General features: G+C 49.3%; 1 long non-coding RNA gene across 4 annotated transcripts; it reads left to right on the forward strand.

Moving 5' to 3' along the window:
- Positions 1–557: 557 nt before the first annotated feature.
- LOC136022060 (uncharacterized) lies at positions 558–22,463 on the forward strand. 4 transcript variants are annotated; one of them, XR_010615991.1, is made up of 11 exons: positions 558–1,994; positions 3,750–3,942; positions 5,616–5,746; positions 8,052–9,099; positions 10,002–10,101; positions 11,469–11,543; positions 13,268–13,320; positions 15,713–15,809; positions 16,997–17,150; positions 21,197–21,332; positions 22,271–22,463. It is a non-coding gene; the product is annotated as an uncharacterized LOC136022060 (long non-coding RNA). The 4 variants fall into 4 exon arrangements; XR_010615990.1 differs by lacking the exon at positions 21,197–21,332; XR_010615992.1 differs by lacking the exon at positions 21,197–21,332 and having other exon boundaries at positions 17,000–17,150.
- The last annotated feature ends 536 nt before the right edge of the window (positions 22,464–22,999 follow it).

Consider the following 22,999-nt stretch of genomic DNA (forward strand, 5'->3'; position numbering starts at 1 on the left):
CTGCTGCTTGAAGAAATGAATCTTGGAGATGGTTTAGTACCAGAAATATTGTAGATATTTAAGGTAGATCACAGTGGAGCACGAGGGCAATGTACTGATTCCTCAGCCTGGTTATGTAAAGCCATAGTGCCGATGCCACGAGCTGAGTCGGGAAGTGCATCCACAGCAACAGCAGCTTCTGCTCTGTCACCATTCTGGTTCATCCCAGCTCATCCTGACTCACTGTGTTGATGCCATCCCCTTCCTATCCACACTGATGCCTCACAGGGAGGCAGCAGGAATTAATTCCTGCTCTGCAAGAAAGCTGGAGAGGGGCTTTGGACAAGGGATGCAGGGACAGGCCAAGGGGAATGGCTTTAACCTGCCCGAGGGGAGACTGAGATGAGCTCTTAGGCAGAAGCTCTTCCCTGTGAGGGTGCTGAGGCGCTGGCACAGGGTGCCCAGAGAAGCTGTGGCTGCCCCATCCCTGGCAGTGCTCAAGGCCAGGTTGGACACAGGGGCTTGGAGCAAGCTGCTCCAGTGGAAGGGGTCCCTGCCCGTGGCAGGGGTTGGAGCTGGATGAGCTTTAAGGTCCCTTCCAACCCAAACCATTCCATGGTTCTATAATTAATGAATTGCTTTGAGAGTCCTGGCATGAAAAACACCATGAAAACATGATTTGCTGTTTATTGTAACCTCCAAACTTGCTGTGTCCTGATCCCCAGGAAACTATTGCTCTTGATTAGAGCAAGAGGGGATGAAGCCCTTGTCCACCTGCACAGGGCTGGGGTCCAGCAGCACCACTGAGCTGTGCTGAACTTCAGTCTTCTCTCCAGTGTATTTTACTACCCAATCTTGTTCGTTATGAGAGGTGTCACGTGCATCAGCTGAAGCCCAAGAGTGGGGATACAGATGTGCTCACATCCTGAACGCTGCTCCTCCCTGGCTCCCAACACTTGCTTTTGTGTTACTCATCCTCTCCAAGGCACTATAAGATGTTTTTACCCCTCTGCTCCATCACATTTGTATGGGGGAGGAATGTATTCAGTGTGGTTTCTTCTCTTCCGCTGCAGCCTCACTCAACAAGTGCAGCACCCACGGAGCCGGCGGCTGCTGCTATTGATCAGGGCCGGGACTGCCCTTCCCAGTGACTGTGCCCAATATTGATGGATCGAACAGGGATGAGGCTGGGAAGCAACGGCTGCTGGCGGGAGCAGGAGGTGCCGTGGTGGGGGTGTCCCCAGGGCTCATGCTGAGCATCACCCCAGCAGCATCCCAGCACAAGGGGATGCAGCCGCCCCAGGGTCAGGCTGGGGATGATGCTGCAGAGGGAATGTTCTTTACTATGGAATCATGGACTGTGTTTGGAAAGATGAACTGTAGTGGAACAGACTTGAAAAGGGCACTTGTGTCCATCTGGATGCATTGTGTCTGCATTGCAGGGGGTACCTATGAGTAGTAGCAGTATATTACATATATATATACTGCCATTATAAGTGTCTATTATATATATGGCAGTGTGTGTTATAGGTCTAGCAATTTCTATAGGGGTGTGTGCAAAGGGCTCACCACTGCTCCCAGTGTAGTAACTTCAGAGCATTGCCTGAGGTTGGTGTTTTTGCAAACCCAGTTTCACCACTGGCCTATCTGTACTACCACAGTGTGTAGGAAGCGGGGTGGTACTAGTGTGGGTCTAGAGGATGGGGATGGTTCAGCAGCCTTGGATAAATATCGGAGCGTGGAGTATGACGGAGAGCTTTTGTTGTTCCTGTTGTTCTTCATTCATGTACACACTATGAAACGAGCGTTTTCTTATCTGGAGCTGTCCCAGGCTTCAGCATCTGGAGGCTGGTGATCACTAATCGCCTTATTTCCCCTCCTTCAGGGAAATCTTAACTCCTGTCCTCTGCCGCCGAGTAGATCTTTAAGTCGGTAATAACGTGAGACAGAGGGAAATTAACGGCCTCGTCCTGCTCTTCCCTGGCTGAAAACGGCGGAATTAAAGAATTATAAAGGTATAAATTTGCATTTAGATGATTTTTCCTCCTGGTGAGGGGTTTGGTTTTAATGGGGAGGGTGAAGGAAGGTGTTGTGCCATCACCCTCCTGTCCGACCACTGCTTGCCGGTGACCCCGATGTGCTGGGATACCTCCACTGACCCATTCCACCTTGAATGTCACCCCCGTTGGTGACACCCACAGAGAGGGGATGAGGAGGGCAGGCAGCCTTCCTCTGCCACCCAGGGCTGCTGCAGTGATGCCGTGTGGGTGCTGCACCCCATGTGCTTCACTGGGGATGTAAGTCCGGGACGGGGGGACACGCACGCAGAGTGGGACCAGGGCTGCGGTGGCCTTTGTCTGCCTGTGCCAAACAGATGTGAACAAACCCGAGTTCGATTTCCAAGACCGCCTGGGGAATATTGCAAACTAATTATAGCAAACAGAAGATGCTCTCCCTCCTCTTGCAGTTTTTGATAAACATTGTCTCCTCTCCACAGCTGAGTATTTAATTAGTGTTGATTGTTGTTCGTGTGTTCAATAACCACTCATCAGGAGGGGGGTGTCCGCTGGGGCAGCGTGGCCTGGAGCACACAGGAGCCGAGGGTGTTCATAATTAAGGATGCAATTTATTTGAGTAAGTCATGTGCGCAGGGCCCTGTGTTTTAGGTTAATTTTCAAGGTTAAAGGGTAAAAGGAAAAACAGCTCGTCACTTGGGAGGATGAGGAGGGACCGTTGGGAGCTCAACACTGTCATATAATCACCGAATGGGTTGGGTTGGAAGGGACCTTAAAGCTCATCCAGTTCCAAGCCCCTGCCATATGGAGTCGGACTCTCCAGCTCTGGAAAGGTTTGGTACAAAGGGAAAAGCAGTGGGTGCTTTTTGTGGGTGTGCTGGGCCGAAGGTCACCCTCAGTTCAGGTTCATCAAACCACACCACGGTGTGTGGGGAGCGTTCTTCAGCCTCCTGTTGGCCTGTTTGACCTAAGGAATAATGATGCACACCTGGATCCCTGTGTGCAGCCCACAGCACGCTGGGCAGGGATTCGGCTTTTGCTTCCCAAGCACTGTATGGATCACTCCTGTTTAGAGAAGGAAAACTAAAACCTCCAGCAGAAAGAAGTGTGGTTTTAAAGGCATGCATCAATGCTCTCTGGAGACATGGAATGAACTGGTACAAATGATTTCTCTTCTCATTTTCCAGTGACCGTGCACCCATGTCACTGCTTACACCAGTATCAGGAGCAGGATGGGTGAAGGTCTGGGGGGGTGTTGGAGCATCTTTTCCAGAGGGACATGGAATTCTTTTTGCATGGTTTTAGGGATATCACTATCATTGTGTATGACTGAGCAGGCTTCACCTGGGTCCCCCCAGCACCAGTGGGCAGGCATTGGACACAACCCCTATCCTGCTGCCAGGGATGGGTTTGTGCGCCGAATAGGGAAGCACCAGCTAAAAGAGTAAATAAGCAAATGCCCGTCTCCTCCCTGCATGGTTTCCCCTTTATTCCTTTCTGTGTTGATCCTGCCGTGCTCCTGACAGGGTGATGGAGCTGTCATGCTTTGGTGGCCACCGCCTCGTGATCCGGCACCTTTCCCTGTGCTTTAATCTCTCCTCTCTGCTCATGTGGGGAGTCTGTACCTAACCCCCAGCCAAACAAAACGTGAAGAAAAATCAAACCCAATTACAGCCCATTGATTTCCTTCCAAATTTGCTTCTAATACACTTTTTGACTACTCCTTGATTTAATTTATTTATTTTCCCCCCTCAGTTTTCCTTTCTCTTCTCCTTCCCCATCCGCTCGCGCAGCAGCAGCCTCCTCCGGGGAAGCGAGCGGCAGCATTCCCTGTGCTGGATGTGCCGAGCCCCGGAGCACTTGGGAAATGCATAGACCGACGTGGGCTTTTTGGCTCTTAATAGGCAGTAGGGATGATCTGTGCGCTGAGCCTCTTCCTAAGGGACAGGTAGGAACATACATTGCTTTTTCCCTTCCCTTCCTCCTCTTTGTAAGCCTGGCTGTTGTTCTCAGTGAGAGCATTGCTGTGGCAGGGGCTGTGGGCAGAGCTGCTGGGCATCAGCAGCTCCTACACGTTGCTGGGTGTCCAGGAGGGTGCCCCATGGGTTGTATCCGGCCCTGGTGGGCTGGAGTGGGCAATGGGGCTTGTGCTGGCCCCTGCCTCTGGCACTGATCAGTGTGGGCAGAGGTCTGGCTGTGAAGCAGCTCCTATGTTGCCTGTACATGGATGGCTGTGTCCTGGTACCCAGCATCGCTCCGGGGAGCCAGTGAGTGTGAGACCCCCATTGGCGGCTGGAATGCTGGCACTGCAGGGCAGACCCTATTCCAGCTCATCCCATCTCACCCTGGAGCTCCTTCTGCAGTCCTAGTGCATTGGGCCATCGCTTCGGATTCAGTCCCTTGCAGTGGGGCTCGGTGTAGGGACATGGCTGGGGTGTGTTGGATATAGCAGGAGAGAGGCTCTGTGTTCAGATGGGGCTTTGAATTCTGTGGTGATGGTGAGGAATGGCTCATGGTCAGCATTGCCCAGGTGTTGCTCCCCCCAAGCTGCCATGGCATGCAGGGACACCAGGTTAGCAAACAGGCGTGTGACCAGATGCAGGGCACCCATGGGTGTTGCAGCCTTGGTGACATCTTTGCTGGGTGACAGGGGAGGCTGGAGGTGCAGAGTCCTGCCAGGGAGCTCTGGGCAGTGAATGAAGGGTTAATGGTGGCTGGAGCTTTCTGTTGTACATCAATATATTGAATACCCTCTAATCTGGATCCGCGGGAGCGGGGTGCGATCCATGTGGAGCAGCAGCCGTGTCTTGTCCTAAGGGTGCTGCAGGGTGGGAGGGCAGAGCAGGGCTGCCAGGGCAGCTTTGGCAGTGGGATGGAGGGAGGTGAATCAGTCTCCTCACTTTCCCCTGGCCATAACCTGACCCACCATTCACAATCGGGCTCTTGAAGATGTTCTCAGCCATGAAAATGGAGACAAAAGTCCCCAAAAGAACAAAACCCCAAAGGCTGCCCCATCTCTTCCTTCTGTGGGGGATCCCAAGGCCACATCCTGACCGCAGCCACCACTGTCACACCTGTGCGTGACCCCAGTGCCACAGAGATGCGAACCCCCATCCACAGCATCCCTGGAGATACCCGCTTCCAAGAGCACAGCCAGATTTATAGCATTAGGAGATGTATTTAGGCCAAAGAGGGTTCAGTTGTGTTAATTATGAAAATCTAAAGATAATCTATATTTAATGTCAGATTTTTCTCAAATTTCCTAAAGAACGGGGAGAATAGATGCACATGATGACATTTAAATGAAGAACAAGGCGCAATTAAGCTCCAAAAGGTACAGTAGACTAATTGGGAGAGGATGACAAATATAGTTATCATCAGCAACTAATTAGGGACCTGCTTTAGTCTTCCCTCCTTGATTAATCTTGACTAGGTGCTAATAAGTTACTAGGGCCTGTAAGTTGTGAACAGGCTGTTTGTTGCTCCTCTGGTGTGGCAGGGGGGTGGGTTATGTTTGTGCTGAAGGGGGATGTTCCTGTTAAAGGGGGTGGTTTTACTGAAGGGGGATCGTGGATGAAGCCATGTGTTGGTGATGGAAATATTGCCATTGTGGTCGCTTAGGCATGGTCCTGCGGTGAGCTGAGCCTTGGAGCACAGAGGGAGGAGGATGAGGAGGCCAGGAGCGCTGCCTCAGCTCTGGTGACACATCCCTTGTCTCCCAGATTTACACTCTTATCTTTTTGCATTGAAAGGTAAGAATAATAGTAAAATGTTAATGCTGTACTCTACGTATAATACTGTACATAAACGGATGACATGACATGGGAGACAGATAAATCACCGCTGCGTTCAGACAATAATCTGCAGGAGACAGAATAACACATGAGTTTTCCGAGCAGAGGAATGTGCTTGGGAAAACGGGGCTTTACAGCCCAAATCCTGGCTGGCTTTTACTCATGGCTTTATTAGAGTTTGATTTTTAGGGCATTAGATGTACTTTTAAATATGCTGGTCCCTGCACTCAGCGCTACAGGGGCCTGGAAATGCTCTCACAGGTAAATGACTCGCTGTGGCTTGGTCCTGTTAGGACATCAAATGCATTTGCTAGAGCTGGGCTAAAATGGGGAGAAAAACGTGTTTGTGCCTGGAAAGCATCTCGGGTCACATCCCTGGCGTGGTGGTGTGAGTCTGTGGTGTTCCCTAGGGAAGCTGCAGCCCCATAGAGCCCCATAGAGCTCCGGCTGCCCTGTGGGAAGGTGATGTGGGAAGATTCCTACAGCTTGGCTCTGCATGGCTGGGATGGACATGGTCCTCCAACCATCCCACACCCACCCTGGGCTGTAGCTGTGCTGGAGAACATGAACATCAAGTGCTGGTTCTGCTTGTGGAACACCATTCCCACATGGAGAACATCTGGTGGGTGCCATCCCATGAGCCTTGGTGCTGAGCAGCTGGGAAGGGGACGATGCTTCCACCCGTTCAACTGGGCGCTCCTGCAGACTCCCCCTTGAAATTCCCAGGGGATTTCTCCTGCGAGGAGACGCCGCTGCTGGCTCGAAGCCTGTTTGTTCCCAAGGAACAATCCCAAGCCGTGGTGGCAGAGCAAAGCCATTACCGGCGAGGATGAACTTGGCTCAGTCTCCATGGCAACGCTGGCCGGGCCCCGGCGCTGCTCCATGCACACGAGTCCCGTTGACCTCACTTAGAATTATTACCTTTAGCCAAATAAAATAATTTGTGTTAATAAAGAGCCCGTTTCCTCTCGGCCTCCACGAGCCTTCCCCAGAAGGCAGAGTGACTCCTTAATTACACTTTTACTGCGGGGTGATTAATGCTCAATGTGTGATGCTCCGTTTAAATAAGTCGCTTATTAACACCTTTAATATGCTTTAATTTTCTTCCTTTCCCCCCTTTTCCCACCTCCTCTCGCCCAGGCTGGTGGTGGGAAGGGCTGCACAGCGCTAGGTGGAGCTCTGATGTTAGGGATGGGTGCCCAACCCGCACCCATGGATGAGCCCTAGGGTCCTGCGGGCCTCCTGAAGGACAAAGTGATGGGCAGCAAAAGGGGAACCCCAAGGATGAGGGTCTTGGGTGAAGGGCAGCCATGGGATGTTGTGGGGCAGGATGCGGCCATGCTGGGTGTGGAAACTCCCATCGTGGTCCAGCTCTGCCCATCTCCTCTGTGGCTGCTGGAGATGGCGCATTCCACCCATGAGAGATGCAGATGGAGCAGGGCTGTCCTGAGGAACCTGCTGGGACACAGAAGAGCATGGAGCAAATGGGGGGAAAACCCCTTTTCTGGTCATTCCAAACAGGGTCTGTCTTTGGGATGGGGGAGAGACACTGCTGTGGTCCCTCCATCTGCCCAGACCAATGCCTGCATGGAGGTGGGTGAGGAAGTCATCACTGGTGCATTCATCAGTGCTTTCCCTTTGGATACTTGGAGGCAGGATCCAGGCACTTGCTGCCGGTGGCACCCTTTGGGCAGGACCATGGGATGGTGAGAGAAGAGGGAAATGTTTGAGGCCCTGCATAGCGTTTTAAGGATCTCTTTTCCCTCCTGCTCATTGTGTGGTTGGTGCTTGGCTGGTGTTTAAGACAAGGCAGATGTCTCTGTTGCTGTCTGAAATGGGTTGTTCCTTGTGATTGCAGCTCAGTTTCTGAAGTTAAAAAGTCATTGTGGTTTATATCAGGTTTCTATTCTAGAACTGGTTTTATTTGTGCAGCAACAGATGTTTATAAATACACGTTATTATTCATCACATAAGAGAGTGTATTAACAGGAGGAGTGGATGCCAGATTGCTTCCCCTTACTGTGTGTGAGTTTATGAGGTGCCAAAACCTCCTCTTTCCAAATCTCACGTGTGATAATTTCCTTACAACTGGGTGAAATGTGAGGATGGCTCCGGCCAGGAGCACCTCCCAGAGCACCCACAGCCTCAGGGTGCAAACCAGGACACCCGTGTTGGTTCCCAACAGGGGAGCTCACTCAAGTGAATCGACATCTGGCATTGTTGTAGAGTTTGGAGATAACATCGGTGGTTTCTCCCTTTGCAGCCTTATGTGAAGACGGAGAAGATGGCAGGAGATGCTGGCAGACAAGAACGCAATGGGAGAGCCAGGGCTGTTAAGCCAAACCATTCCCTGTGCAAAGGATGCCATGGGGGATGCTGCGAGGGATGCCACAAGGGATGCAGCAAACGATGCCATCATGGATGCAGCAAAGGATGCTACAGAGGATTTTGTGAGGGAGGCAGCAAAGGATGTCATTAGGGATACTGCGAGGGATGCTGCCTCCATGAGGCCAGTGCTGCTGTTCTCCTGCTGCCAGCACCGAAGCTGAGTACTGCTCTGGGCACCTTGGCTCCTGGGGTGGCTTCACCCTCGCCATGTTCAGGTCAGAGGTTCCCAGAGCTTTCCACATCCCTGTGGGGGCAGGATCAGGCCCTGCATCCACACTGCATTGTGTTACTGTGTGATCTATGGTGTCCGTCAGCACCGAGAGCTCCCATGCACCTCTTTAAAGAACTCCATTTACTGCTACAATGAACACAGGCGGCTCGGCAGGGAGCGATGGAGCTGAGGGGGAGCCTCTTTATTTATACAGACAGCTAAAAAGGACAACCTCACAAGAGATGACATTTACCCAGCAGACAGGAGCTGCTTTCCCAGGTTGGGTTCTTCCTCCACACCATCCATTTTGGATCTCAGAATTCCTGCCTGGCTTCCCGGTGCCAGAGCTGGGGTGGAAGGGATGCTCCCGGCAGCCCTGGTGTCAAACACATCGATTCTGGGCTAAACTGCCCCAAAATGCAGCTGATTTGCTCTCCTCACTGCCTTTGCCCTGGTTTCTTCTGGAAATGGGATTTATTATCCCTCTTATACAGCGGAACGTTGAAGGGAACTTGTTAAAGAGCTGCTGCTGCTCAGGGGTGCTGAGACCCACTGCAGGGTTAAAGAGAACTGAAGAGAAACAAATGATTCCTAAATGAGCCTATCCCTTAATTCATCAGTGAGAGCTCTGGAGGCAGCGCTCAGGTGCTTCCCAGGCATCATCTGGTGGAGCCTTCCCTTGGGAACCTCAGTTTTCCCATCCAGGTGCCAGGTAAGGATGGCTGCGATTGTAACTGCCTGCGATGCAGTTACCTCCTCGAGTTGTTTCCTTTTCTACCCTCAGCTTGAGGACTTCCAAGGGGAATTGGAGGTTTGCTGTTGGCCTCGTCTCATCCCCTTGCTACTGATTCTGTTTTACTGGCTTCTCCTTCTCTTTTTCTCTTCTTGGTTCAGGCTGGAGGGGACCCTGGGAATCATCTCTCATTAAACGATGCTAACAGTTCTATTCATAGAAAATGCCTTGTAAAAGCCCATAAAACCTCTGGTTTTCCCCTGCTCTGTCTTTTTTTTTCTGGGGTGGGAGATGTTTGTTGCTTAGGTTTTAGTTTCTCTTCCCCTTTGAGTAGTTTGGGAAAGGGAGGAACTCTGCTCGGGCTCAATCTGTGCAATCCCAAAGCCCTGGTTGAGGAATAGCTGTTCGGCTGATGGAAATGCCGAGACTTCCACTGATTTCAGTGCTAAATCAGGCATTTTCCTCGCTGTTTGTGCTGTTCACCACCTCTCCCACAGAAAGGCACCAAACACCCCTCAGCCCCCTCCCCTGCACTTCCCCATTTGGAGTTGATTAGCTCGGAGGGCTGAGCTGTGCATCAACCAGCATTTCTTAATAGTCCTCTACTTCAGGACTAATTCCCATCGAAAATGAGCTTTTATTGCATTAAATAAAACTTCAGGTAATTCTGAACATAATATTTCTCTAATGTTCAGGACCCAGGGAAAGTCTCCAGCCAAGGTGATGCTGTTTCATCAGCGTGAAGCTATAGATATGGCACTGGTGGGGTGTGCAGGTTACTCCTCCTTTATTTTCCAGCTTTGTACCTTTAGGATCACTTTGCTTGCAGATGGGTATTTCGCTCTGTCGTTTCTCACCTAATGGCACTTGCTATGTTTCAGCTGATGAAGTTAAGCAGCAAATAAAGGGAGGTTCATCTTCATCGTGTGATGGCAATGAGCTGGGGGTGCCCTGCCCTGAGGAGATGGGCACTAGCAGCAGGTACTGCCCCAGCCCTTTGGGGATGCATTTATAGAATCCCAGCCTGGTTTGGGCTGCAAAGGACCTTAAAGCTCATCCAGCTCCAACCCCTGCCATAGGCAGGGACACCTTCCACTGGAGCAGCTTGCTCCAAGCCCCTGTGTCCAACCTGGCCTTGAGCACTGCCAAGGGGTGGGGCAGCCGCAGCTGTTCCAATGTGCTTTTTCCTCTGTACTTTCAAGCCTGCCAGGCTTGAAAGTGTCTCCTCCCCTGTTCCATCACCAACCCCACCACATCCCAAACCCTACGTCTCCTCCTCCAAGGTGCCAGCTCACAGTGAAGCCTGCAAGGACAGGCAGCATCTCCCCTGCATGTTAAAAAACTCCCTTAAAACTTAACAGTGGCCAGTAATGAACCAGCAAAGGTTTATTGCCTATAAAGGATAAAATTAATGTAAGTTATCCTCATAAACTCTCCTGATTTGTGCTGGTCCTTCCTGTTCTCTCTGCGTGTCTCTGACAGCCTGCTCTGAACTGCTAATGGGGAGCTCTTAGGCCATGCTGGAGCAGGCTAATTAGCAGGTACCAGCATTGCTTTGGGTGCTGACAGAGCCCAGGATGCTGCTGTGGCCTCTTCATCCCATGGCTAGGCATAGGCACCAATTCCAATATTCTTTAAGAGGCTTCCTTACTAGGGCACAGTCTTTGGTTAGTAACAAGGTGTTTTTCCACTGTTGGTCCAGCCTGTGCTCCCGTTCCACCAACCAACTGCACAGGGAATAATTCCTCAATGGGGGAATAATTCCTCAATGGGGGAAATCCCACCTCAGTTTTACTCTCTCTAATACTGTAGCCAAAACCAAAATGAGAAACTCAGCTAAAAAAGCACAGAAGAACATAGAGCCATGTAGCACATGTACTTGTGACTTACAGCCACAGTGTGCTTTTATGGGGTTTCCTTATTTCCAGTTAATTGATGAGGCTTAAAGGGGGAGTTAAACTTTTAGCCAATATATAGGGGAAATGATATTAAATCCCCATATTAAAGCTCATCATTAACCTGTTTGGGTTTTATTGGGCTAATGGTGAACACAACAGGCTGTGAATGGGGTGTTTAATTATTTCAATGAATATTCATCACATACAGGACATTGAGAGTAAATAAAGGCAAGAAATGGCTCCACAGTGATTGGGAGGTTGATCAGCAAAGGTTTGTCTTTGAGTGAGCAAGAAGCAATACACCTGCACTGTAAACCCTCAGGTTTGCAGTTGCTACATACATACATACATACATACATACATACATACATATATATATATATATATATAAAAGAAATAAATATATCCCTTACTAAGCAACTTATTAGAGTTATTTCTTTTCAATGGCAGGTATTTAGGGAGTGGGTTAAATAAGACATCACACAGGGACAAAGTGGAGACCTGCCCAGCTACTTCCTGCCAGAGGTACCAAAGCACTGATTGAAGTTCTTTGTCCTACATTGTACATAAGGGCTCATGTATGTTTAACTGGAAGATGGATGTCCTACAGACAATAGGATTGGATGCCATAAAGGGACGTGTGACTTGTGATTTAAAAGACTTGGTAACTTGTAGAGTGATGGTCTAAAATGACTTGATTTTATAGCTAGTTTCTGCCATCTGAGTGATGCTGCATGTATTGGTTGTATTTATAACTTAATAGCTTTTCTCAATTTTATTAGACTTTTTATGATACTTGTGGCTTTATGGTACTTCATAATTTCTCTCAGATTCATTAAATCCCATTGAGGGAGGAGCTAATGGCAGGTGATGCATTCCCAGTGCCATGGAGCAGTCCATAACTCCCCAGCAGCTCCATGGCCTCCTCTGGACTCGTTCCAACAGCTCCACATCCCTCTTGTGCTGGGGGCCTCAGGGCTGAAAGAAGCAGCATCTGCTTAGGGTTTGTATCATACCAAAACAGCCCCTGGGCCAAGCACAGGAGGGATGCTGGACATTGCCTGCAGGCCCCAGGAGCCCTGGGAGAGGAAGGATAATGTTTCTTGGGGTCATCAGTGTCTTTCAAAGGTGCCTTCCATCCATGGTGGGATTAGGGTAATTTTCCTCTTCTGAACCAGTTAAACCAGTTATTTCCTTCCATAACCATGAGCCAGGAGGAGGGAAATCCTGCATTTAAAACTAAGGGGTGTTTCAGCAGCTTGGGCTTTGATATTGACAAAATTCTGTGCTCTGTTCACTGTAACCTTTCTGGTTTGGTAGATTCCTTGTACCAAAGGCAAGGTTTCTGTGTTTTAAGGGTGTTAAATGGTTTTGGTGTTAACTCCTCACCCTGCAGTTAGGCTGATGCCAGCCCTTCCCGGTGTGTGATGGCATCTCGCTACCATCACAGGGACGGTTTGTATGGAAAAAACATCCCTGCAGCTTGTCAGCTTTCGCACTTCTGTGCTTGAAACTCGCCCAAAATGAAGCTGAGCTTAAGAAAGCTTGGGCCTGACCCAACAGTAATCCATAGTAACGTGTTGATGGCTTCTTGGGGTGTTGCGGTTCTCCTGCAATGGGCTTTTCAGCCCTAAAATCATAGTCTCCAGGACAAAACCAGCAGCATCTTGTCTTCTATGGGCTTTTTTCCCCTTTCTTTTTAAGAAAACAAAGGGAACCAACCTCGGGAGCCCCAAACATCCCCATTTTGAACCAAAAATGTCATTTTTGTTAGTATTGCAATAGAGACCAAGCTGCAGGGCCCCAAGGGCAAGTGGCACAAATTCCCAGTGCCCCAGCCCGGGCTGTAATTGTCTCTGAAACAGCCCTCATGGAGCAGAGATGCTTCTCTTTAGAGGCAAATCAGGTCGCTTTAATGTATTCCCTGTGGAGTGGGAGACACCGGGATTATTCCTTTGGTATCGTTTAAACCAATTCAATTCCCAATCGCACTTCCTGGACCATGGAAGAAGGTGGGGTTGGCTTCTCCAAGAAGCTCTGTGTCCCTATGGAGCGTGGTGGTTTGGGAGGGGGACAGTGGTCCCCATCACCTTGCTTTGCTTTGCCTCTTTATGATCCCTGGAGATAAGGCTCTGCCCGGCTCGCCGCGGGTTCATTACCAGCTCGTGCTCGGAGGGGCTGCAATGCATTTATAATTTTTATTGTTATATCTTTTAATTTTATTTTGCTTTCCTTGCTGTCTCGCACAGGGGGAGATAGGAGCCCGTATTTATTACCGAGCAAGCCATCTCCCTCCGCCAATGTATGTATCAGTTAATTTAATCTCCCCAGTTTTATTTAAACTGTTTTTCCTTCCTTTCTTCCCTTCCCTCCTCCCCTTCTCCCCCTCCTCTTGGTGCAAGGTGATCAGTTTGGGTTTTTAACTGGGAACTAAAACTATCCCGTGCCTTTTCGAGCGGCGCAGTGAAAAGGCTTTCTCTGGTTGCTACGGCATCGCTCTGCCTTTCACTGCTTGTGCCTGGGTGCCTCCCGTGGCCCCCGTCTGATTGACATTTACAAATTACCAAGCTGAGAGTGTTCAATCTTTGACCCGTGTGTTTCTATTCAGCAATGAGTGAGATTTGCAAGCATTTTGTCATATAATTACTGCAAATCCCTTGAAAATTTCCACAACAACGCCTAGATGAATGGTAATTTGTGCCGACAGCCGCCGGTGCCTTCACAATGCACCAAGATGCAAAACAGGCCCATTTTTTTCTTTACCCGAAGATTTCTAAGAGGAGCGGGGGGGAAGAAGGAAAAAGAAATGTTTTGCATGTGAGAGTGTTGTAGAGTCTTTGGATTGTTGGATTTATTTGCTTCCATCGCCTATATTTGTGCTGATTTTATTGTATTGACTGGATGCATTTTTTTTCCTCCCCTTCTACAGTTTTATTGTGTGTTGGTCATGTGCATCCATCACACGCATTGTTCTCCAGGAAATTTATTCCACCTTTCAGCATGCTCTTGATAGGACTTATTGCATTACTAGTTAAGTGCTGAGATTTGCTACTACAAAGCTTTGAAACAGCCCCTTGTAATGTTTATTTGCCAGACATGGCTGAGATCATATGTTTTCATAACACTTGGAGTCCAGCTGCAGCTCAGCAGCTGGCAGGGATGTGCTGCTCAGGGTTTGGGCTTGTGGGATGGGTTGGGTACGTCTCCAAAGTGGGCAGTGAATTGGAGAGCAGCAAAGACCCAGAAGGAGGTGGGTGTCCAACACCTGTTGAAATAATCATAGAATCATGGAATCATTTGGGTTGGAAGGGACCTTAAAGCTCATCCAGCTCTAACCCCTGCCACAGGCAGGGACCCCTTCCACTGGAGCAGCTTGCTCCAAGCCCCTGTGTCCAACCTGGTCTTGAGCACTGCCAAGGATGGGGCAGCCACAGCTTCTCTGGGCACCCTGTGCCAGCGCCTCAGCACCCTCACAGGGAAGAGCTCGTGCCTAAGAGCTCATCTCAGTCTCCCCTCGGGCAGGTTAAAGCCATTCTCCCTTGGCTTGTCCCTACATCCCTTGTCCAAAGCCCCTCTCCAGGTTTCTTGTAGCCCCTTTAGGCACTGGAGCTGCTCTAAGGTCTCCATGGAGCCTTCCTTACCTATAACTATCTGTATGATAATGTTTTGATGGAGTTCAGTAAAGTATTTGCCTCTAAACAACACTTACAGTTCATTCAAACCACCTTTTCAGAACTTCCCTACACTGATGCATGTATATATTTATATATGTGTGTATATATATATATATATATATATATACACACCTACAGTTGATGCTGCTGCACTGGGAGCCTTCACAGGCTTTTTTGCTTTACAGGGACCTGCACTTGCTGCCTGACACGAGAATCACGATAGATATTTTGTTGTGGTTAACACCAAACCAGCCTTGCAAGAACAGTAAGAACCAAATCCTGTTTTGGTATTACTTTTATTTGCTGCCTTCTACTGCTGGCTGGGTTTCTGGGCCAGGGCAGAAACCTCTGCTTTTTGGGGTGTTATTTAACATGAGGGTGGTTGTGCTGCTGCTTGTGGCACCACATCAATGGGTTTTCTGGAGGGTACAAAACTGGATGTGTTTGCTGAGGAGAGCAGAGCTATGGGACGGCTGATGGGGATGAACCCAGCCAGGGCTCGGCTGGGTCTGCAGACCCATTCCTGGAGCAGGATGTTTCCCAAATGTGACCCAATGCAGGAGCCCCACAGAAGGATGCTGGGGGTGAGGCTGGGTTGGCTGCTCAGGGGCAGCTCATCCTCCCCCAGCCAGTACTCATGGGGAGCGTTTTGATACCTGTGATGAAAACCCCCTTCCAAATCCCATGTATTATCATTTATTCTTACTGTGGTGTTCCCTCCGAGTCAGCCTCGACTGCACTGCAGTATTTTCCCTTTGCTGTGGAATTTCCTCCCTTGTCTTTGCAAGTGATTATCCCAGACCACAGCGAGCAGCACTAAACCACACACTTTAAGCTCTGGGAGCCGTAAGCGCAGGGCTGCTTGCGCAAAACCAGGCTTGAATGAGTTTGGATGCGTTTTGTTTGGCCAGTTTTAAATGTGAACCAGGAGCAGGCTTCTAGGAGCTGAGCAATGGGGAAAAATAGGGTGGGATGGGAAGGGAGTCGTGATATAACTCACAAGGTATTGTCCATGTGGAGCTGTGTTGCAGGAGCGCGGCGTGCAGCGGGTCAGCGAGACAGATCGCAGGCAGAGTTCGGTGACTGCAGCGTCTGAACAAACCACTCTCGTCATTAGGTTGGAAATGTAATCTCTGCAAAAGAAGAGGCTATGGTAGACTTAGCAAGATCTGTTCCCGTTATGGGAATTTAATGCACCTGGTAGAAACTAACTGCAGGTCATCAGGTTTTATTGGCACGGTGCAGACGTGCAAGCGTGATGAACTGATGTGGCAAAACATTCCCAAAGAGCAAAAATAAATAACCCCACATCGGGGTTTGTAGTGGGTGTCATTGAAATCAGAGCAAATGCTGCTCTTCAGCCACTTGTCTCTTCATCCCTGGTAATTTCTGCTGCTGTGCTGCTGATGGAGATGGGCTTTGATACAGGGTTCGCAGATAAATTTTGGTCTGACACATATCTCGAACTTATGTAGTCACCTACTAATTTAAACCAATTTGCCCTGGGTGATGGGTGAATACACTTGAAAATTAAATGGGTCTGATTTAAGCAGCCCTTCTCTGAAGCCAAAAGATTATATAATTAAATTAAAAGAAAATGTGTTTTATAATAAACTGTATTTCCTCTTGGCAAAATCCAATTTTGAAACAAGATTGTAATATCATATCTAAAAATGTTTTCCCATGGGTATTACCAGTCTATTTCATTTAATTGTTTTCACCCATCATATTACGAGCTTTCCAAGTAGTGGAATGAGTGTGTTTTTCAGGAAGAACAAGGGAGGAAATGGCAGGGAAAGGGAAGGCTGGCCCTTGAAGATGGGATGGATGCCTCCCAGCCTGCTCCAGGTTCCTGACCCAGGGCGATGCTGTGGCTGGCACAGATTGAGTGTCACACGGTTAGAGCCTGATGGCCTTGAGGCTCTTTGTATGAACGTGGGTTCTGGGGACCTGTGACTGGCCTTTGGTGTCTCAGGTTTTCAGTCTCTAGCGCAGGAAGGAGCTCAATGAGCTGTGCTGTAAGGATTTTGCACTTAAGCAGGAAATATTAACGCTTTGGGTCTGAGTTGCGGGGAACATTCCTCCTGATTGTGCCAATGCACGGGGGTTTAGTAATGCTGGGGGTCCCACTTTGGGGTGGGATTTTGGTGGGTACCACAGTCATCCCACCAAGTGCTCAAACCCCAAATGAGGGGAAACTCCTCATAACTATAAGGTAGGTTTCAAGTGAACCGTGCACCAATTCCACCCTTAATTAATCTGCTCATTTTCTTTATACATTTATCTGTTCATCTGTTGTTCCAGCAGGCAGACAGCACCGCGAAGGGAGACGGGCATCGCTTTCAGTCTTGCACACCTGATGTGGCTGACAGCGATGTGAAGCCAAGACAACAGCAGCTTCGATGCTCCTGATTCTGCCTGGCTTTGGGAAACTTTGGCAAAATGCATCATCAGAACAGTAAGAAAAGCTGGGGGCGCAGGGGTGACCTTTGCTGTTCTGCTCCCACTGAACCCCATCAGCGCTGCCGGCTCTGCTCTGCGGAGGGGCTGGAGGAGCCGGGAGATGGGGCCAGAGAGCAGCAGCTCCGTGTCTCTGCTCCTCGCAGATCCCTGCTGGACCCATTTATTTCCTACATGGGAATGGGCCTATTTATTATAAGCAGTGATACGTTAATCGTGGGCAGAGGAGTCAGAAACCGGCCTGGTGATGATAAGCAAGTACCTCTGCGTGAGAGCTCGGCATGAATCCTGCCCTGCTCTCATTGTGGAGGCAAACACCCTTGTACCGCAGGAACAGCTCAGGTGTCCTCACCTCCTTCATCCCACATCTCCCCTTTTTTTCCATCAGAAAACCCCAATCCCATTTTTATATTTGGCTTTTGGGGGGTGCCCCACAGCGTGTGGGGTCTTTGTCAGGGAGCAGCATTCCTGGGTACCCATCAGCGGGCAGGTTTGGGAGCAGCTGTGGCAGCTTTGAACATCCCACCACCATGGGCAGGACCACAAGGTCCTTTCCTTCTGCATCTTTCCCCCCATGAAACAAATCAGCTTTTCCACTGTATAAAAACTTCCCAGGATTCATTGGCTTTTTAATGCTGGGGGTTACACAGCCCCCAAAGCTCAGGGACCACATTGAATCAGTGCCAGCTGCTTGGTGATATCCTGGGTGCCCGCTATCATCTGGAGCCCCCCAAACTAAATCCATGCTCAGTAACACGGAGGGAGCTGTGCTGAGCGGGGGCTTCCTGGGGTCTGCAGCACTCGGTAGCCTCATTAAATCCTTCAGAGCCTTTATCAGGGACAAAACCGTCGACTTTCTGGGCAAACGTTGATTAAAGCAAGCGCGTGCAGGAGTTGAAAGGCTAATATTATCAGTTTTAGCTCGCTGGGGTGGTGTTTGCCGGAGGTAAAACAATCTTGCAGCGGAGAGCGGTGATAAGTGATGCTGCGCCTGAGCCAGCCAGGCTGGATGAGGATGAGGATGCGGGACCGGGGGGCATCGGAGGGGGAAGGACGAGGGCATTTAGATGGGAAGTGTTTTCCGCAGGCGTTCGGCTGCTGTCAGCCATTTTAGCTTCCTGAATCCTATTTCCCTGGTGCTTCCAAGAGAAGCTTTTTGGGGAGTCCCCAGCTAAAACTCACATTTGCATTTAAATGGAGCTTTTTTTTTTTTGGGTTTTAATGAGCAGGATGCATGGGAGACTTGGACTATTAGGTTTCCTTGTGGGAGAGAGTGTGGAATTCTCTCACCTTTTTTACATCCCAACCCCCCCTTCTCCCCAGCCCCTTTAACGCGATGCTTGAAATTAGACATTAAAAAAAAGGAATAGTGCGTCTTTAAGGGGAATATAATCATAAACAAATAAGTCTGGTTGCCCTTGCAGCAGAACTAATCTTCCCTCAGCTGAGCTGTGATATAGATCAGTAACAAGAGCCACGCGCAGGGGGTTCCTTTGAAATGCATAATACCTCCTCGTATAAATTGGAGTTGGTGTGATGGAGCTGTGAGATGACATATTGTGGCATGACCCCTCTCTACTGATTGTGGGTGAACCCTGCAAAGGTAAATCTAACACGGCGCACACATCAGACAATTTCATTTTCATCACCCAGGGACAAAAACATAGCAACAGAAGCTTTTCAAATGATAATCTGCATGCCAGGCGCAATAGTTCCCTGCCTCCTGCCGCCTTCTCCTCCTTTTTTTTTGCATGCTCAATTCATGATGTAGGTGAAAGGAATTAGAAATTGCTTCCAAAGTTCATTCATTCCCTTCTCCTCGTTCTTCCCTGTCTCTTCCTCCTTCTCCGTTTGCTTTTGTTCTCTCTCCCTCTCTCTCTTCCTCCCTTTCTCCCGCCTTTGTCTCCTCTTTTGCTTTTCTTTCTCTCTTATTTTTATTTTTCACTCTTCTTTCCTTTTTTCCTTCTTTTTTCCCTCCTTTTAATCTTTTCTTCTCTCTTCCCCCTTTTTCCTCTCCCCCACCTTTTTCCTCTCCCCCACCTTTTTCCTCTCCCCCACCTTTTTCCTCTTCCCCTTTTTCCTCTTCCCCCCCCCTTTTTCCTCTTATTCCCCCTTTTTCCTCTTCCCCCCCCCTTTTTCCTCTTCTTCCCCCTTTTTCCTCTCCCCCCCCCCCTTTTTTTTCTCCTTTTTCCCCCTCCTCTTTCCCTTTTTCCCTCCCTCCTCTTTCTCCCTCTAAAAGTTTTGGCTGTAACTGATGCATTCTTCTCGTCCCCTCAGGGACATTCCAGTAATAATGATTTATAGGAGCTGAAAAATCTATGCTCTTGCTGTTCCCAGCTAATATCCCTCCTACCCTCCAAAAAGGGAGTTTTCTTGCAGAAGAGCTGTCTGTACGAAACCTTCTCCCCTGCCTCTCTCCACTCCCCCCTTCGCCTTCCTGCACTTTTCCATTCAGGTATTAGGAGGAAACAGCCAGTTTGCATCATGCCAACCAGGAATATATCATCCTGCGCCACCGTATCTCATCCGGGACTAGTTACAGTTGACTAAAATGATGCTCTAGTTGTTCTTTGTTCTTGTCTCCGGTGGGTTTGTGTTGGGCTCTGTTCTTTGGAGGCTGGGAATGGTTTAGGAAAATCCCCTTTAATGTGGTGTCTCTGATTTACCATAAAATGTTCCCCCTCATAAATCAAGGTGTGTTTGCAAACCAGGTGAAATGGGAATGTCAGTGCTGATCCAAGCACTAGAGCTGATGGTGCCTTCATCATCATGGTGGTGGCTCCATGCTGGGGCTGAGCCCATTGAGCTCCTGTGCAAGCCATGATGTTTATTCATTGCTCTATTCACCAGCACTCTGGTAGTGCCTTGGGCTGGTTCTTTGTGGCTGTGATGCTCCAGACTGTCCTCTCCTCCATGTAGTAGCTGCAAGGTGTTGGGGACATTTGATGTCTCTGATCGTCACCCCATGGGATAATTGCAGGTGCAGGAGGAGCAGATTTGGGGTGGCACAGGGTGGGCATTGCAGAGCAGGGGGTTGCCCTGGGTGTCCATCTGCCTTCCTACACTGTACGTCCCCATCTGCTTGGCTGCAGGACAGCCTTGGAGGGAAAGGAGCAGAGACCTGGATGCTCAGTACCCACAGAGGTATGGCATGGCTTTGGGATAGCCCCATTCCTTGGCTGTGCCTCAGTTTCCCCATCACCGTAGTATATCCCTGAGAGCTCTTCAATTGAATTTACGAAGTGATATGAAAAGCCTAGTAATCTCAGAAGCCACAAGGTCTCACTCCTTGAGGAGGGGTTTTGCAGGCACATGAAGACACCAATCCCACTTGGAAAGGAAGAACAGACAAATCACATGGGATTTTTATGGTGCACTTCACATCACCGTGCTCACAATGAAATAACCCCACCTTGGCTGGTACCAACGAGCATGGGGTGCAGTGGGAAGGCTTAAATCTGCTCACAGGTAAGGGCCATCATGGGCCCCTAATCCTATCACTGCCCCGTCCTCCTGACGCCTAGTGACACAGCTATTGTACGCGTAAGGCAGTGACACAGAGATGAGTTTGTCGGTTCCACCTAGTGTGATTGCCATTTTCTTCTCACAGAGGAGAGGAATGAAATTGAAGGAGAAAAGGTCAGAAAGCCCTGGTCATCCTCTCCCGTTCTCCCAAATCACTTGTTCCTCCGGATGGAAATGAGAAATGACAGGTTCCCGTGCCGCTTGGGATGTAGGCAGCCCACAGTGAAACAAAAAGGAAAGCTGGTTGGAGCAGGGGTGGATAGCAATGAATGTAGCCTGTTAATAACGCATTTCAGAGGCATGGGATCCTGGTTATTGTTCGTGGCATCTGCTAACACCAAAGTGACAGTGACAAGTTCTTTGATTAGAAGGAGGTCCCCACCACCTCCTCCCTCCTGCCCCTGCGGAAGGGTTTGTGGAAAGCACCACCCTTTGCCTAAAATCCCCTCTGAATGCTCTGCACAGGGGGCAGTTGGGGAAACAGCTTTTTTCTTGCCTTCTCTTTCCACTTTGGTGCAGAAATGTCTCAGCTCAGCCCCAGGAGAATCGCAGCCTGAGAGTGCTTTTTGCTGGCATTTGGGTTCCTTTTCCTCATTCCTCATGCTTTGCTCAGAGGAACCACAATGATGCCATCCATCCTCCTCATGATTTCAGTGTAAGTTGGCACATCCCTTTTGAATCCCACGGTAATGACTGAAAGCAAACACAACCAGTGGCACATCCTTGAGTAGCCACTGACCCTGCTTTGGGCCACCTCTCCCAGGGGAGTGCTGGTGCACATGGAAACTCCTGGGAAACAGGTAGCTGTGCCCACAGCAGAGGATGCTTGGGTAGTGTGGGTCAAGGCAGCACTCGTGTCCTCCTGCCTACAAACCATCCTGCCCACTTCTTCATGTACTTGTAACTCTTCCCCAAGTCCCCCCTGCAATATCTTTAATGGGTTGCATGGGATTTATTTCTTACTCTCTTTCTGTTTGCTGAAGAAAGAAACTTTTCTGACAGGAAACATGGGGAGAAAAATCCTATCTTTTCCTGGGGGAAAAATAAGTGCCAGTTTTGTTCATCTCTATTTCTGTGTCAATGGGGTTCTTAAAAAGAGAGATTGTGCCTGGGGTCCCCGTCTCATAGACAAAAAGCCTCATGACTGACAGCATGAATTCAATGATTTTACTGCATTCTGGGTAGGAGAAGAAAACACAGAAATAAGAGCAAGAGAAACACAAGCTGCCCAGGTCAAAACTGTTTCTCAGTGCTGTGATTTTTCCTGAGAACTGAAATGAGCAGCATCTGGGCTGGGAGGATGTCAGCTGGCAGGGGGCAAGCTGGGCTGAAATACCCACAGATGTAAGTACTAAAACCTGTGTTATGGTTAGAAGATCAGCATAACCAACATCAAGCCAAGGGACAGGCTCTCCTTCCCCAGTGGTGTTGTTCAGACCTTCTTAGTGGGGTACCTGAGCTTGGGCAGGGTTGGGGTTTGCTGCATTGGCTCAGGCTCAGGCTGCTGGCTTCTGGGAGAGGCCATGGGATGGTTCTGCTCTGAGTTCATTTGCTCCTGCTGAATACTTGATGTCTCCCCTTTCTTTACACCAGATGTAGCGGCTGGAAGCATCTTCTGTAGGTGTTTCTACCTGGTCTTCAGTAAAATGAAAGAAGCAACAGCAAATACAATTCAGACTGGATGTAAGAAAACCACTTTCTAGCTGATGGTGACCAAGCACTGGAAGAAGCACCCAAGGTATGAGGGAATCTCCATCCTTGGACAGTTTAAAATTCATCCGAAGAAGGCCTTCACTGCTCTGTGAAGTCAGTGGCTTTCTGCAGGAGCACAGTGAACCTCCTCCTTGTTTTCCTCATCTGCTCCCCCATCACCTGTCTGTGCAGATCCAGGTTTGGAAGGTGATTTACAGCTGCATCATTTGGCAGAGTGCTGTGCTAATGCATAACTGTGCTACAGCCACTCATGGGAAGGCACTTGGGCTGCAGTGCAGATTTTGGGCTCTTGTGCAGGCAGGATCTGCCACCCAGCACCTCCATGTGTTCATCATCCCCTTCACACATCAGCAGCACAGTCCTTTCCTTGCCAGCGAGGATGAATAAAGCCCATGGCCAAAGCTCTGTGCTTAGAGTGTTTGCTCCAGTGTGTTTTTCTCTTTGGGAACAGGATGCCTTCTAGGTGCCTTTATTCAGTACCCAGGCTTGTTGGTGCTGGTTTCTTGACCCAAGCCAGGCTAAACTAAAGATGAGAAGCTGATGACCTGCAGCACCAACCCAGCAGTGAACGTGCCTGAGCTATCAAAGAGGTCTCCATGGCAAGTCTGC

The sequence above is a fragment of the Lathamus discolor genome, chromosome 14 (genome assembly GCF_037157495.1).
Source record: "Lathamus discolor isolate bLatDis1 chromosome 14, bLatDis1.hap1, whole genome shotgun sequence".
NCBI lineage: Eukaryota > Metazoa > Chordata > Aves > Psittaciformes > Psittacidae > Lathamus > Lathamus discolor.